The sequence below is a fragment of the Bidens hawaiensis genome, unplaced genomic scaffold (genome assembly GCF_021521415.1).
Source record: "Bidens hawaiensis isolate Kalapana, Puna unplaced genomic scaffold, B.hawaiensis_p1.1 tig00006709_1, whole genome shotgun sequence".
Taxonomy (NCBI): Eukaryota; Viridiplantae; Streptophyta; class Magnoliopsida; order Asterales; family Asteraceae; genus Bidens; species Bidens hawaiensis.
In genome coordinates, this window is record NW_027491456.1 from 1,163,446 (window position 1) to 1,178,361 (window position 14,916).

Below are 14,916 nucleotides of genomic sequence, written 5' to 3' on the forward strand. Positions count from 1 at the left end.
CGAACGGGCCGCGGGGTGGCTATAGGGCATAATTGTGGATCCGATTCTTTCGTAGGATCATAAAATATTGTATGGAGGTCACCAAGACCGAATTTCTGATCCGATTCAGTGGTTCGACCCTTACTCAGTTTTTTCTCCGGATCAGTGAACATACCCCTTTGGCAATACTGGCAAAATTTCGAACGGGCCGCGGGGTGGCTATAGGGCGTAATTGTGGATCCGATTCTTTCGTAGGATCATAAATATTGTTTGAAGGTCACCAAGACCGAATTTCTGATCCGATTCAGTGGTTCGACCCATACTCAGTTTTTTCTCGGATCAGTGAACATACCCCTTTGGCAATACTGGCCAAATTTCGAACGGGCCGTGGGGTGGCTATAGGGCATAATTGTGGATCCGATTCTTTCGTAGGATCATAAAAATTGTTTGAAGGTCACCAAGACCGAATTTCTGATCCGATTCTGTGGTTCGACCCATACTCAGTTTTTTCTCGGATCAGTGAACATACCCCTTTGGCAATACTGGCCAAATTTCGAACGGGCCGCGGGGTGGCTATAGGGCATAATTGTGGATCCGATTCTTTCGTAGGATCATACATATTGTTTGGAGGTCACCAAGACCGAATTTCTGATCCGATTCAGTGGTTCGACCCATACTCAGTTTTTTCTCCGGATCAGTGAACATACCCCTTTGGCAATACTGGCAAAATTCGAACGGGCCGCGGGGTGGCTATAGGGCATAATTGTGGATCCGATTCTTTCGTAGGATCATAAAATATTGTATGGAGGTCACCAAGACCGAATCTCTGATCCGATTCAGTGGTTCGACCCATACTCAGTTTTTTCTCGGATCAGTGAACATACCCTTTTGGCAATACTGGCCAAATTTCGAACAGGCCGCGGGGTGGCTATAGGGCATAATTGTGGATCCGATTCTTTCGTAGGATCATAAAATATTGTACGGAGGTCACCAAGACCGAATTTCTGATCCGATTCAGTGGTTCGACCCATACTCAGTTTTTTCTCGGATCAGTGAACATACCCCTTTGGCAATACTGGCCAAATTTCGAACGGGCCACGGGGTGGCTATATGGCATAATTGTGGATCCGATTCTTTCGTAGGATCATAAATATTGTTTGGAGGTCACCAAGACCGAATTTCTGATCCGATTCAGTGGTTCGACCCATACTCAGTTTTTTCTCCGGATCAGTGAACATACCCCTTTGGCAATACAGGCAAAATTTCGAACGGGCCGCGGGGTGGCTATAGGGCATAATTGTGGATCCGATTCTTTCGTAGGATCATAAAATATTGTACGGAGGTCACCAAGACAGAATTTCTGATCCGATTCAGTGGTTCGACCCATACTCAGTTTTTTTCTCGGATCAGTGAACATACCCCTTTGGCAATACTGGCCAAATTTCGAACGGGCCACGGGGTGGCTATATGGCATAATTGTGGATCCGATTCTTTCGTAGGATCATAAATATTGTTTGGAGGTCACCAAGACCGAATTTCTGATCCGATTCAGTGGTTCGACCCATACTCAGTTTTTTCTCCGGATCAGTGAACATACCCCTTTGGCAATACAGGCAAAATTTCGAACGGGCCGCGGGGTGGCTATAGGGCATAATTGTGGATCCGATTCTTTCGTAGGATCATAAAATATTGTATGGAGGTCACCAAGACCGAATTTCTGATCCGATTCAGTGGTTCGACCCTTACTCAGTTTTTTCTCCGGATCAGTGAACATACCCCTTTGGCAATACTGGCAAAATTTCGAACGGGCCGCGGGGTGGCTATAGGGCATAATTGTGGATCCGATTCTTTCGTAGGATCATAAATATTGTTTGAAGGTCACCAAGACCGAATTTCTGATCCGATTCAGTGGTTCGACCCATACTCAGTTTTTTCTCGGATCAGTGAACATACCCCTTTGGCAATACTGGCCAAATTTCGAACGGGCCGTGGGGTGGCTATAGGGCATAATTGTGGATCCGATTCTTTCGTAGGATCATAAAAATTGTTTGAAGGTCACCAAGACCGAATTTCTGATCCGATTCTGTGGTTCGACCCATACTCAGTTTTTTCTCGGATCAGTGAACATACCCCTTTGGCAATACTGGCCAAATTTCGAACGGGCCGCGGGGTGGCTATAGGGCATAATTGTGGATCCGATTCTTTCGTAGGATCATACATATTGTTTGGAGGTCACCAAGACCGAATTTCTGATCCGATTCAGTGGTTCGACCCATACTCAGTTTTTTTTCCGGATCAGTGAACATACCCCTTTGGCAATACTGGCAAAATTCGAACGGGCCGCGGGGTGGCTATAGGGCATAATTGTGGATCCGATTCTTTCGTAGGATCATAAAATATTGTATGGAGGTCACCAAGACCGAATCTTTGATCCGATTCAGTGGTTCGACCCATACTCAGTTTTTTCTTGGATCAGTGAACATACCCTTTTGGCAATACTGGCCAAATTTCGAACAGGCCGCGGGGTGGCTATAGGGCATAATTGTGGATCCGATTCTTTCGTAGGATCATAAAATATTGTACGGAGGTCACCAAGACCGAATTTCTGATCCGATTCAGTGGTTCGACCCATACTCAGTTTTTTCTCGGATCAGTGAACATACCCCTTTGGCAATACTGGCCAAATTTCGAACGGGCCACGGGGTGGCTATATGGCATAATTGTGGATCCGATTCTTTCGTAGGATCATAAATATTGTTTGGAGGTCACCAAGACCGAATTTCTGATCCGATTCAGTGGTTCGACCCATACTCAGTTTTTTCTCCGGATCAGTGAACATACCCCTTTGGCAATACAGGCAAAATTTCGAACGGGCCCCGGGGTGGCTATAGGGCATAATTGTGGATCCGATTCTTTCGTAGGATCATAAAATATTGTATGGAGGTCACCAAGACCGAATTTCTGATCCGATTCAGTGGTTCGACCCTTACTCAGTTTTTTCTCCGGATCAGTGAACATACCCCTTTGGCAATACTGGCAAAATTTCGAACGGGCCGCGGGGTGGCTATAGGGCGTAATTGTGGATCCGATTCTTTCGTAGGATCATAAATATTGTTTGAAGGTCACCAAGACCGAATTTCTGATCCGATTCAGTGGTTCGACCCATACTCAGTTTTTTCTCGGATCAGTGAACATACCCCTTTGGCAATACTGGCCAAATTTCGAACGGGCCGTGGGGTGGCTATAGGGCATAATTGTGGATCCGATTCTTTCGTAGGATCATAAAAATTGTTTGAAGGTCACCAAGACCGAATTTCTGATCCGATTCTGTGGTTCGACCCATACTCAGTTTTTTCTCGGATCAGTGAACATACCCCTTTGGCAATACTGGCCAAATTTCGAACGGGCCGCGGGGTGGCTATAGGGCATAATTGTGGATCCGATTCTTTCGTAGGATCATACATATTGTTTGGAGGTCACCAAGACCGAATTTCTGATCCGATTCAGTGGTTCGACCCATACTCAGTTTTTTCTCCGGATCAGTGAACATACCCCTTTGGCAATACTGGCAAAATTCGAACGGGCCGCGGGGTGGCTATAGGGCATAATTGTGGATCCGATTCTTTCGTAGGATCATAAAATATTGTATGGAGGTCACCAAGACCGAATCTCTGATCCGATTCAGTGGTTCGACCCATACTTAGTTTTTTCTCGGATCAGTGAACATACCCTTTTGGCAATACTGGCCAAATTTCGAACAGGCCGCGGGGTGGCTATAGGGCATAATTGTGGATCCGATTCTTTCGTAGGATCATAAAATATTGTACGGAGGTCACCAAGACCGAATCTCTGATCCGATTCAGTGGTTCGACCCATACTCAGTTTTTTCTCGGATCAGTGAACATACCCCTTTGGCAATACAGGCCAAATTTCGAACGGGCCGCGGGGTGGCTATAGGGCATAATTGTGGATCCGATTCTTTCGTAGGATCATACATATTGTTTGGAGGTCACCAAGACCGAATTTCTGATCCGATTCAGTGGTTCGACCCATACTCAGTTTTTTCTCGGATCAGTGAACATACCCCTTTGGCAATATGGCCAAATTTCGAACGGGCCACGGGGTGGCTATATGGCATAATTGTGGATCCGATTCTTTCGTAGGATCATAAAAATTGTTTGAAGGTCACCAAGACCGAATTTCTGATCCGATTCTGTGGTTCGACCCATACTCAGTTTTTTCTCGGATCAGTGAACATACCCCTTTGGCAATACTGGCCAAATTTCGAACGGGCCGCGGGGTGGCTATAGGGCATAATTGTGGATCCGATTCTTTCGTAGGATCATACATATTGTTTGGAGGTCACCAAGACCGAATTTCTGATCCGATTCAGTGGTTCGACCCATACTCAGTTTTTTCTCCGGATCAGTGAACATACCCCTTTGGCAATACTGGCAAAATTTCGAACGGGCCGCGGGGTGGCTATAGGGCATAATTGTGGATCCGATTCTTTCGTAGGATCATAAAATATTGTATGGAGGTCACCAAGACCGAATCTCTGATCCGATTCAGTGGTTCGACCCATACTCAGTTTTTTCTCGGATCAGTGAACATACCCCTTTGGCAATACTGGCCAAATTTCGAACGGGCCACGGGGTGGCTATATGGCATAATTGTGGATCCGATTCTTTCGTAGGATCATAAATATTGTTTGGAGGTCACCAAGACCGAATTTCTGATCCGATTCAGTGGTTCGACCCATACTCAGTTTTTTCTCCGGATCAGTGAACATACCCTTTTGGCAATACAGGCAAAATTTCGAACGGGCCGCGGGGTGGCTATAGGGCATAATTGTGGATCCGATTCTTTCGTAGGATCATAAAATATTGTATGGAGGTCACCAAGACCGAATTTCTGATCCGATTCAGTGGTTCGACCCTTACTCAGTTTTTTCTCCGGATCAGTGAACATACCCCTTTGGCAATACTGGCAAAATTTCGAACGGGCCGCGGGGTGGCTATAGGGCATAATTGTGGATCCGATTCTTTCGTAGGATCATAAATATTGTTTGAAGGTCACCAAGACCGAATTTCTGATCCGATTCAGTGGTTCGACCCATACTCAGTTTTTTCTCGGATCAGTGAACATACCCCTTTGGCAATACTGGCCAAATTTCGAACGGGCCGTGGGGTGGCTATAGGGCATAATTGTGGATCCGATTCTTTCGTAGGATCATAAAAATTGTTTGAAGGTCACCAAGACCGAATTTCTGATCCGATTCTGTGGTTCGACCCATACTCAGTTTTTTCTCGGATCAGTGAACATACCCCTTTGGCAATACTGGCCAAATTTCGAACGGGCCGCGGGGTGGCTATAGGGCATAATTGTGGATCCGATTCTTTCGTAGGATCATACATATTGTTTGGAGGTCACCAAGACCGAATTTCTGATCCGATTCAGTGGTTCGACCCATACTCAGTTTTTTCTCCGGATCAGTGAACATACCCCTTTGGCAATACTGGCAAAATTCGAACGGGCCGCGGGGTGGCTATAGGGCATAATTGTGGATCCGATTCTTTCGTAGGATCATAAAATATTGTATGGAGGTCACCAAGACCGAATCTCTGATCCGATTCAGTGGTTCGACCCATACTCAGTTTTTTCTCGGATCAGTGAACATACCCTTTTGGCAATACTGGCCAAATTTCGAACAGGCCGCGGGGTGGCTATAGGGCATAATTGTGGATCCGATTCTTTCGTAGGATCATAAAATATTGTACGGAGGTCACCAAGACCGAATTTCTGATCCGATTCAGTGGTTCGACCCATACTCAGTTTTTTCTCGGATCAGTGAACATACCCCTTTGGCAATACTGGCCAAATTTCGAACGGGCCACGGGGTGGCTATATGGCATAATTGTGGATCCGATTCTTTCGTAGGATCATAAATATTGTTTGGAGGTCACCAAGACCGAATTTCTGTTCCGATTCAGTGGTTCGACCCATACTCAGTTTTTCTCCGGATCAGTGAACATACCCCTTTGGCAATACAGGCAAAATTTCGAACGGGCCGCGGGGTGGCTATAGGGCATAATTGTGGATCCGATTCTTTCGTAGGATCATTAAATATTGTATGGAGGTCACCAAGACCGAATTTCTGATCCGATTCAGTGGTTCGACCCTTACTCAGTTTTTTCTCCGGATCAGTGAACATACCCCTTTGGCAATACTGGCAAAATTTCGAACGGGCCGCGGGGTGGCTATAGGGCATAATTGTGGATCCGATTCTTTCGTAGGATCATAAATATTGTTTGAAGGTCACCAAGACCGAATTTCTGATCCGATTCAGTGGTTCGACCCATACTCAGTTTTTTCTCGGATCAGTGAACATACCCCTTTGGCAATACTGGCCAAATTTCGAACGGGCCGTGGGGTGGCTATAGGGCATAATTGTGGATCCGATTCTTTCGTAGGATCATAAAAATTGTTTGAAGGTCACCAAGACCGAATTTCTGATCCGATTCTGTGGTTCGACCCATACTCAGTTTTTTCTCGGATCAGTGAACATACCCCTTTGGCAATACTGGCCAAATTTCGAACGGGCCGCGGGGTGGCTATAGGGCTTAATTGTGGATCCGATTCTTTCGTAGGATCATACATATTGTTTGGAGGTCACCAAGACCGAATTTCTGATCCGATTCAGTGGTTCGACCCATACTCAGTTTTTTCTCCGGATCAGTGAACATACCCCTTTGGCAATACTGGCAAAATTTCGAACGGGCCGCGGGGTGGCTATAGGGCATAATTGTGGATCCGATTCTTTCGTAGGATCATAAAATATTGTATGGAGGTCACCAAGACCGAATCTCTGATCCGATTCAGTGGTTCGACCCATACTCAGTTTTTTCTCGGATCAGTGAACATACCCCTTTGGCAATACAGGCCAAATTTCGAACGGGCCGCGGGGTGGCTATAGGGCATAATTGTGGATCCGATTCTTTCGTAGGATCATACATATTGTTTGGAGGTCACCAAGACCGAATTTCTGATCCGATTCAGTGGTTCGACCCATACTCAGTTTTTCCTCGGATCAGTGAACATACCCCTTTGGCAATATGGCCAAATTTCGAACGGGCCACGGGGTGGCTATATGGCATAATTGTGGATCCGATTCTTTCGTAGGATCATAAAAATTGTTTGAAGGTCACCAAGACCGAATTTCTGATCCGATTCTGTGGTTCGACCCATACTCAGTTTTTTCTCGGATCAGTGAACATACCCCTTTGGCAATACTGGCCAAATTTCGAACGGGCCGCGGGGTGGCTATAGGGCATAATTGTGGATCCGATTCTTTCGTAGGATCATACATATTGTTTGGAGGTCACCAAGACCGAATTTCTGATCCGATTCAGTGGTTCGACCCATACTCAGTTTTTTCTCCGGATCAGTGAACATACCCCTTTGGCAATACTGGCAAAATTTCGAACGGGCCGCGGGGTGGCTATAGGGCATAATTGTGGATCCGATTCTTTCGTAGGATCATAAAATATTGTATGGAGGTCACCAAGACCGAATCTCTGATCCGATTCAGTGGTTCGACCCATACTCAGTTTTTTCTCGGATCAGTGAACATACCCCTTTGGCAATACAGGCCAAATTTCGAACGGGCCGCGGGGTGGCTATAGGGCATAATTGTGGATCCGATTCTTTCGTAGGATCATACATATTGTTTGGAGGTCACCAAGACCGAATTTCTGATCCGATTCAGTGGTTCGACCCATACTCAGTTTTTTCTCGGATCAGTGAACATACCCCTTTGGCAATACTGGCCAAATTTCGAACGGGCCACGGGGTGGCTATATGGCATAATTGTGGATCCGATTCTTTCGTAGGATCATAAAAATTGTTTGAAGGTCACCAAGACCGAATTTCTGATCCGATTCTGTGGTTCGACCCATACTCAGTTTTTTCTCGGATCAGTGAACATACCCCTTTGGCAATACTGGCCAAATTTCGAACGGGTCGCGGGGTGGCTATAGGGCATAATTGTGGATCCGATTCTTTCGTAGGATCATAAAATATTGTACGGAGGTCACCAAGACCGAATCTCTGATCCGATTCAGTGGTTCGACCCATACTCAGTTTTTTCTCGGATCAGTGAACATACCCCTTTGGCAATACTGGCCAAATTTCGAATGGGCCGCGGGGTGGCTATAGGGCATAATTCTGGATCCGATGCTTTCGTAGGATCTTAAAATATTGTATGGAGGTCATCAAGATCGAAAATCTGATCCGATTCAGTGGTTCGACCCATACTCAGTTTTTTCTCGGATCAGTGAACATACCCCTTTGGCAATACTGGCCAAATTTCGAACGGGCCGCGGGGTGGCTATAGGGCATAATTGTGGATCCGATTCTTTCGTAGGATCATAAAATATTTTACGGAGGTCACCAAGACCGAATTTCTGATCCGATTCAGTGGTTCGACCGATACTCAGTTTTTTCTCCGGATCAGTGAACATACCCCTTTGGCAATACTGGCCAAATTTCGAACGGGCCGCGGGGTGGCTATAGGGCATAATTGTGGATCCGATTCTTTCGTAGGATCATAAATATTGTTTGGAGGTCACCAAGACCGAATTTCTGATCCGATTCAGTGGTTCGACCCATACTCAGTTTTTTCTCCGGATCAGTGAACATACTCCTTTGGCAGTACCGGCAAAATTTCGAACGGGCCGCGGGGTGGCTATAGGGCATAATTGTGGATCCGATTCTTTCGTAGGATCATAAAATATTGTATGGAGGTCACCAAGACCTAATTTCTGATCCGATTCAGTGGTTCGACCCATACTCAGTTTTTTCTCCGGATCAGTGAACATACCCCTTTGGCAATACTGGCAAAATTTCGAACGGGCCGCGGGGTGGCTATAGGGCATAATTGTGGATCCGATTCTTTCGTAGGATCATAAAATATTGTATGGAGGTCACCAAGACCGAATCTCTGATCCGATTCAGTGGTTCGACCCATACTCAGTTTTTTCTCCGGATCAGTGAACATACCCCTTTGGCAATACAGGCAAAATTTCGAACGGGCCGCGGGGTGGCTTTAGGGCATAATTGTGGATCCGATTCTTTCGTAGGATCATAAAATATTGTACGGAGGTCACCAAGACCGAATCTCTGATCCGATTCAGTGGTTCGACCCATACTCAGTTTTTTCTCGGATCAGTGAACATACCCTTTTGGCAATACTGGCCAAATTTCGAACGGGCCGCGCGGTGGCTATAGGGCGTAATTGTGGATCCGATTCTTTCGAAGGATCATAAATATTGTTTCGAGGTCACCAAGACCGAATTTCTGATCCGATTCAGTGGTTCGACCCACACTCAGTTTTTTCTCAGGATCAGCGAACATAGCCCTTTGGCAATACTGGCAAAATTTCGAACGACCCGCGGGGTGGCAATAGGGCATAATTATGGATCCGTTTCTTTCGTAGCATCTTAAAATATTGTATGGAGGTCATCAAGATCGAAAATCAGATCCGATTCAGTGGTTCGACCCATACTCAGTTTTTCTCCGGATCAGTGAACATACTCCTTTGGCAATACTGGCAAAATTTCGAACCGGCCGCGGGGTGGCTATATAGCATAATTGTGGATCCGATTCTTTCGTAGGATCATAAAATATTGTATGGAGGTCACCAAGACCGAAAATCGGATCCAATTCAGTGGTTCGACCCATACTCAGTTTTTTCTCCGGATCAGTGAACATACCCCTTTGGCAATACTGGCAAAATTTCGAACGGGCCGCGGGGTGGCTATAGGGCATAATTGTGGATCCGATCCTTTCGTAGGATCATAAAATATTGTATGGAGGTCACCAAGACCGAATCTCTGATCCGATTCAGTGGTTCGACCCATACTCAGTTTTTTCTCGGATCAGTGAACATACCCTTTTGGCAATACCGGCCAAATTTCGAACGTGCCGCGGGGTGGCTATAGGGCATAATTGTGGATCCGATTCTTTCGTAGGATCATAAAATATTGTACGGAGGTCACCAAGACCGAATCTCTGATCCGATTCAGTGGTTCGACCCATACTCAGTTTTTTCTCGGATCAGTGAACATACCCCTTTGGCAATACTGGCCAAATTTCGAACGGGCCGCGGGGTGGCTATAGGGCATAATTCTGAATCCGATTCTTTCGTAGGATCTTAAAATATTGTATGGAGGTCATCAAGATCGAAAATCTGATCCGATTCAGTGGTTCGACCCATACTCAGTTTTTTCTCGGATCAGTGAACATACCCCTTTGGCAATACTGGCCAAATTTCGAACGGGCCGCGGGGTGGCTATAGGGCATAATTGTGGATCCGATTCTTTCGTAGGATCATAAAATATTTTACGGAGGTCACCAAGACCGAATTTCTGATCCGATTCAGTGGTTCGACCGATACTCAGTTTTTTCTCCGGATCAGTGAACATACCCCTTTGGCAATACTGGCCAAATTTCGAACGGGCCGCGGGGTGGCTATAGGGCATAATTGTGGATCCGATTCTTTCGTAGGATCATAAATGTTGTTTGGAGGTCACCAAGACCGAATTTCTGATCCGATTCAGTGGTTCGACCCATACTCAGTTTTTTCTCCGGATCAGTGAACATACCCCTTTGGCAGTACCGGCAAAATTTCGAACGGGCCGCGGGGTGGCTATAGGGCATAATTGTGGATCCGATTCTTTCGTAGGATCATAAAATATTGTATGGAGGTCTTCAAGACCGAATTTCTGATCCGATTCAGTGGTTCGACCCATACTCAGTTTTTTCTCCGGATCAGTGAACATACCCCTTTGGCAATACTGGCAAAATTTCGAACGGGCCGCGGGGTGGCTATAGGGCATAATTGTGGATCCGATTCTTTCGTAGGATCATAAAATATTGTACGGAGGTCACCAAGACCGAATCTCTGATCCGATTCAGTGGTTCGACCCATACTCAGTTTTTTCTCCGGATCAGTGAACATACCCCTTTGGCAATACAGGCAAAATTTCGAACGGGCCGCGGGGTGGCTTTAGGGCATAATTGGGGATCCGATTCTTTCGTGGGATCATAAAATATTGTATGGAGGTCACCAAGACCGAATCTCTGATCCGATTCAGTGGTTCGACCCATACTCAGTTTTTTCTCGGATCAGTGAACATACCCTTTTGGCAAGACTGGCCAAATTTCGAACGGGCCGCGGGGTGGCTATAGGGCATAATTGTGGATCCGATTCTTTCGAAGGATCATAAATATTGTTTCGAGGTCACCAAGACTGAATTTCTGATCCGATTCAGTGGTTCGACCCACACTCAGTTTTTTCTCAGGATCAGCGAACATACCCCTTTGGCAATACTGGCAAAATTTCGAACGACCCGCGGGGTGGCAATAGGGCATAATTATGGATCCGTTTCTTTCGTAGCATCTTAAAATATTGTATGGAGGTCATCAAGATCGAAAATCTGATCCGATTCAGTGGTTCGACCCATACTCAGTTTTTCTCCGGATCAGTGAACATACTCCTTTGGCAATACTGGCAAAATTTCGAACCGGCCGCGGGGTGGCTATATAGCATAATTGTGGATCCGATTCTTTCGTAGGATCATAAAATATTGTATGGAGGTCACCAAGACCGAAAATCGGATCCGATTCAGTGGTTCGACCCATACTCAGTTTTTTCTCCGGATCAGTGAACATACCCCTTTGGCAATACTGGCAAAATTTCGAACGGGCCGCGGGGTGGCTATAGGGCATAATTGTGGATCCGATCCTTTCGTAGGATCATAAAATATTGTATGGAGGTCACCAAGACCGAATCTCTGATCCGATTCAGTGGTTCGACCCATACTCAGTTTTTTCTCGGATCAGTGAACATACCCTTTTGGCAATACCGGCCAAATTTCGAACGTGCCGCGGGGTGGCTATAGGGCATAATTGTGGATCCGATTCTTTCGTAGGATCATAAAATATTGTACGGAGGTCACCAAGACCGAATCTCTGATCCGATTCAGTGGTTCGACCCATACTCAGTTTTTTCTCGGATCAGTGAACATACCCCTTTGGCAATACTGGCCAAATTTCGAACGGGCCGCGGGGTGGCTATATGGCATAATTCTGAATCCGATTCTTTCGTAGGATCTTAAAATATTGTATGGAGGTCATCAAGATCGAAAATCTGATCCGATTCAGTGGTTCGACCCATACTCAGTTTTTTCTCGGATCAGTGAACATACCCCTTTGGCAATACTGGCCAAATTTCGATCGGGCCGCGGGGTGGCTATAGGGCATAATTGTGGATCCGATTCTTTCGTAGGATCATAAAATATTGTATGGAGGTCACCAAGACCGAATTTCTGATCCGATTCAGTGGTTCGACCCATACTCAGTTTTTTCTCCGGATCAGTGAACATACCCCTTTGGCAATACTGGCAAAATTCGAACGGGCCGCGGGGTGGCTATAGGGCATAATTGTGGATCCGATTCTTTCGTAAGATCATAAAATATTGTATGGAGGTCACCAAGACCGAATCTCTGATCCGATTCAGTGGTTCGACCCATACTCAGTTTTTTCTCCGGATCAGTGAACATACCCCTTTGGCAATACTGGCAAAATTTCGAACGGGCCGCGGGGTGGCTTTAGGGCATAATTGTGGATCCGATTCTTTCGTAGGATCATAAAATATTGTATGGAGGTCACCAAGACCGAATCTCTGATCCGATTCAGTGGTTCGACCCATACTCAGTTTTTTCTCGGATCAGTGAACATACCCTTTTGGCAATACTGGCCAAATTTCGAACGGGCCGCGGGGTGGCTATAGGGCATAATTGTGGATCCGATTCTTTCGAAGGATCATAAATATTGTTTCGAGGTCACCAAGACCGAATTTCTGATCCGATTCAGTGGTTCGACCCATACTCAGTTTTTTCTCAGGATCAGTGAACATACCCCTTAGGCAATACTGGCAAAATTTCGAACGACCCGCGGGGTGGCAATAGGGCATAATTATGGATCCGTTTCTTACGTAGGATCTTAAAATATTGTATGGAGGTCATCAAGATCGAAAATCTGATCCGATTCAGTGGTTCGACCCATACTCAGTTTTTCTCCGGATCAGTGAACATACTCCTTTGGCAATACTGGCAAAATTTCGAACGGGCCGCGGGGTGGCTATATAGCATAATTGTGGATCCGATTCTTTCGTAGGATCATAAAATATTGTATGGAGGTCACCAAGACCGAAAATCGGATCCGATTCAGTGGTTCGACCCATACTCAGTTTTTTCTCCGGATCAGTGAACATACCCCTTTGGCAATACTGGCAAAATTTCGAACGGGCCGCGGGGTGGCTATAGGGCATAATTGTGGATCCGATCCTTTCGTAGGATCATAAAATATTGTATGGAGGTCACCAAGACCGAATCTCTGATCCGATTCAGTGGTTCGACCCATACTCAGTTTTTTCTCGGATCAGTGAACATACCCTTTTGGCAATACTGGCCAAATTTCGAACGTGCCGCGGGGTGGCTATAGGGCATAATTGTGGATCCGATTCTTTCTTAGGATCAAAAAATATTGTACGGAGGTCACCAAGACCGAATCTCTGATCCGATTCAGTGGTTCGACCCATACTCAGTTTTTTCTCGGATCAGTGAACATACCCCTTTGGCAATACTGGCCAAATTTCGAACGGGCCGCGGGGTGGCTATAGGGCATAATTCTGGATCCGATTCTTTCGTAGGATCTTAAAATATTGTATGGAGGTCATCAAGATCGAAAATCTGATCCGATTCAGTGGTTCGACCCATACTCAGTTTTTTCTCGGATCAGTGAACATACCCCTTTGGCAATACTGGCCAAATTTCGAACGGGCCGCGGGGTGGCTATAGGGCATAATTGTGGATCCGATTCTTTCGTAGGATCATAAAATATTGTATGGAGGTCACCAAGACCGAATTTCTGATCCGATTAAGTGGTCCGACCCATACTCAGTTTTTTCTCCGGATCAGTGAACTTACCTCTTTGGCAATTCAGGCAAAATTCGAACGGGCCGCGGGGTGGCTATAGGGCATAATTGTGGATCCGATTATTTCGTAAGATCATAAAATATTGTATGGAGGTCACCAAGACCGAATCTCTGATCCGATTCAGTGGTTCGACCCATACTCAGTTTTTTCTCGGATCAATGAACATACCCTTTTGGCAATACTGGCCAAATTGTGGATCCGATTCTTTCGTAGGATCATAAAATATTGTACGGAAGTCACCAAGACCAAATCTCTGATCCGATTCAGTGGTTCGACCCATACTCAGTTTTTTCTCGGATCAGTGAACATACCCCTTTGGCAATACTGGCCAAATTTCGAACGGGCCGCGGGGTGGCTATAGGGCATAATTGTGGATCCGATTCTTTCGAAGGATCATAAATATTGTTTCGAGGTCACCAAGACCGAATTTCTGATCCGATTCAGTGGTTCGACCCATACTCAGTTTTTTCTCAGGATCAGTGAACATACCCCTTAGGCAATACTGGCAAAATTTCGAACGACCCGCGGGGTGGCAATAGGGCATAATTATGGATCCGTTTCTTTCGTAGGATCTTAAAATATTGTATGGAGGTCATCAAGATCGAAAATCTGATCCGATTCAGTGGTTCGACCCATACTCAGTTTTTCTCCGGATCAGTGAACATACTCCTTTGGCAATACTGGCAAAATTTCGAACGGGCCGCGGGGTGGCTATATAGCATAATTGTGGATCCGATTCTTTCGTAGGATCATAAAATATTGTATGGAGGTCACCAAGACCGAAAATCGGATCCGATTCAGTGGTTCGACCCATACTCAGTTTTTTCTCCGGATCAGTGAACATACCCCTTTGGCAATACTGGCAAAATTTCGAAC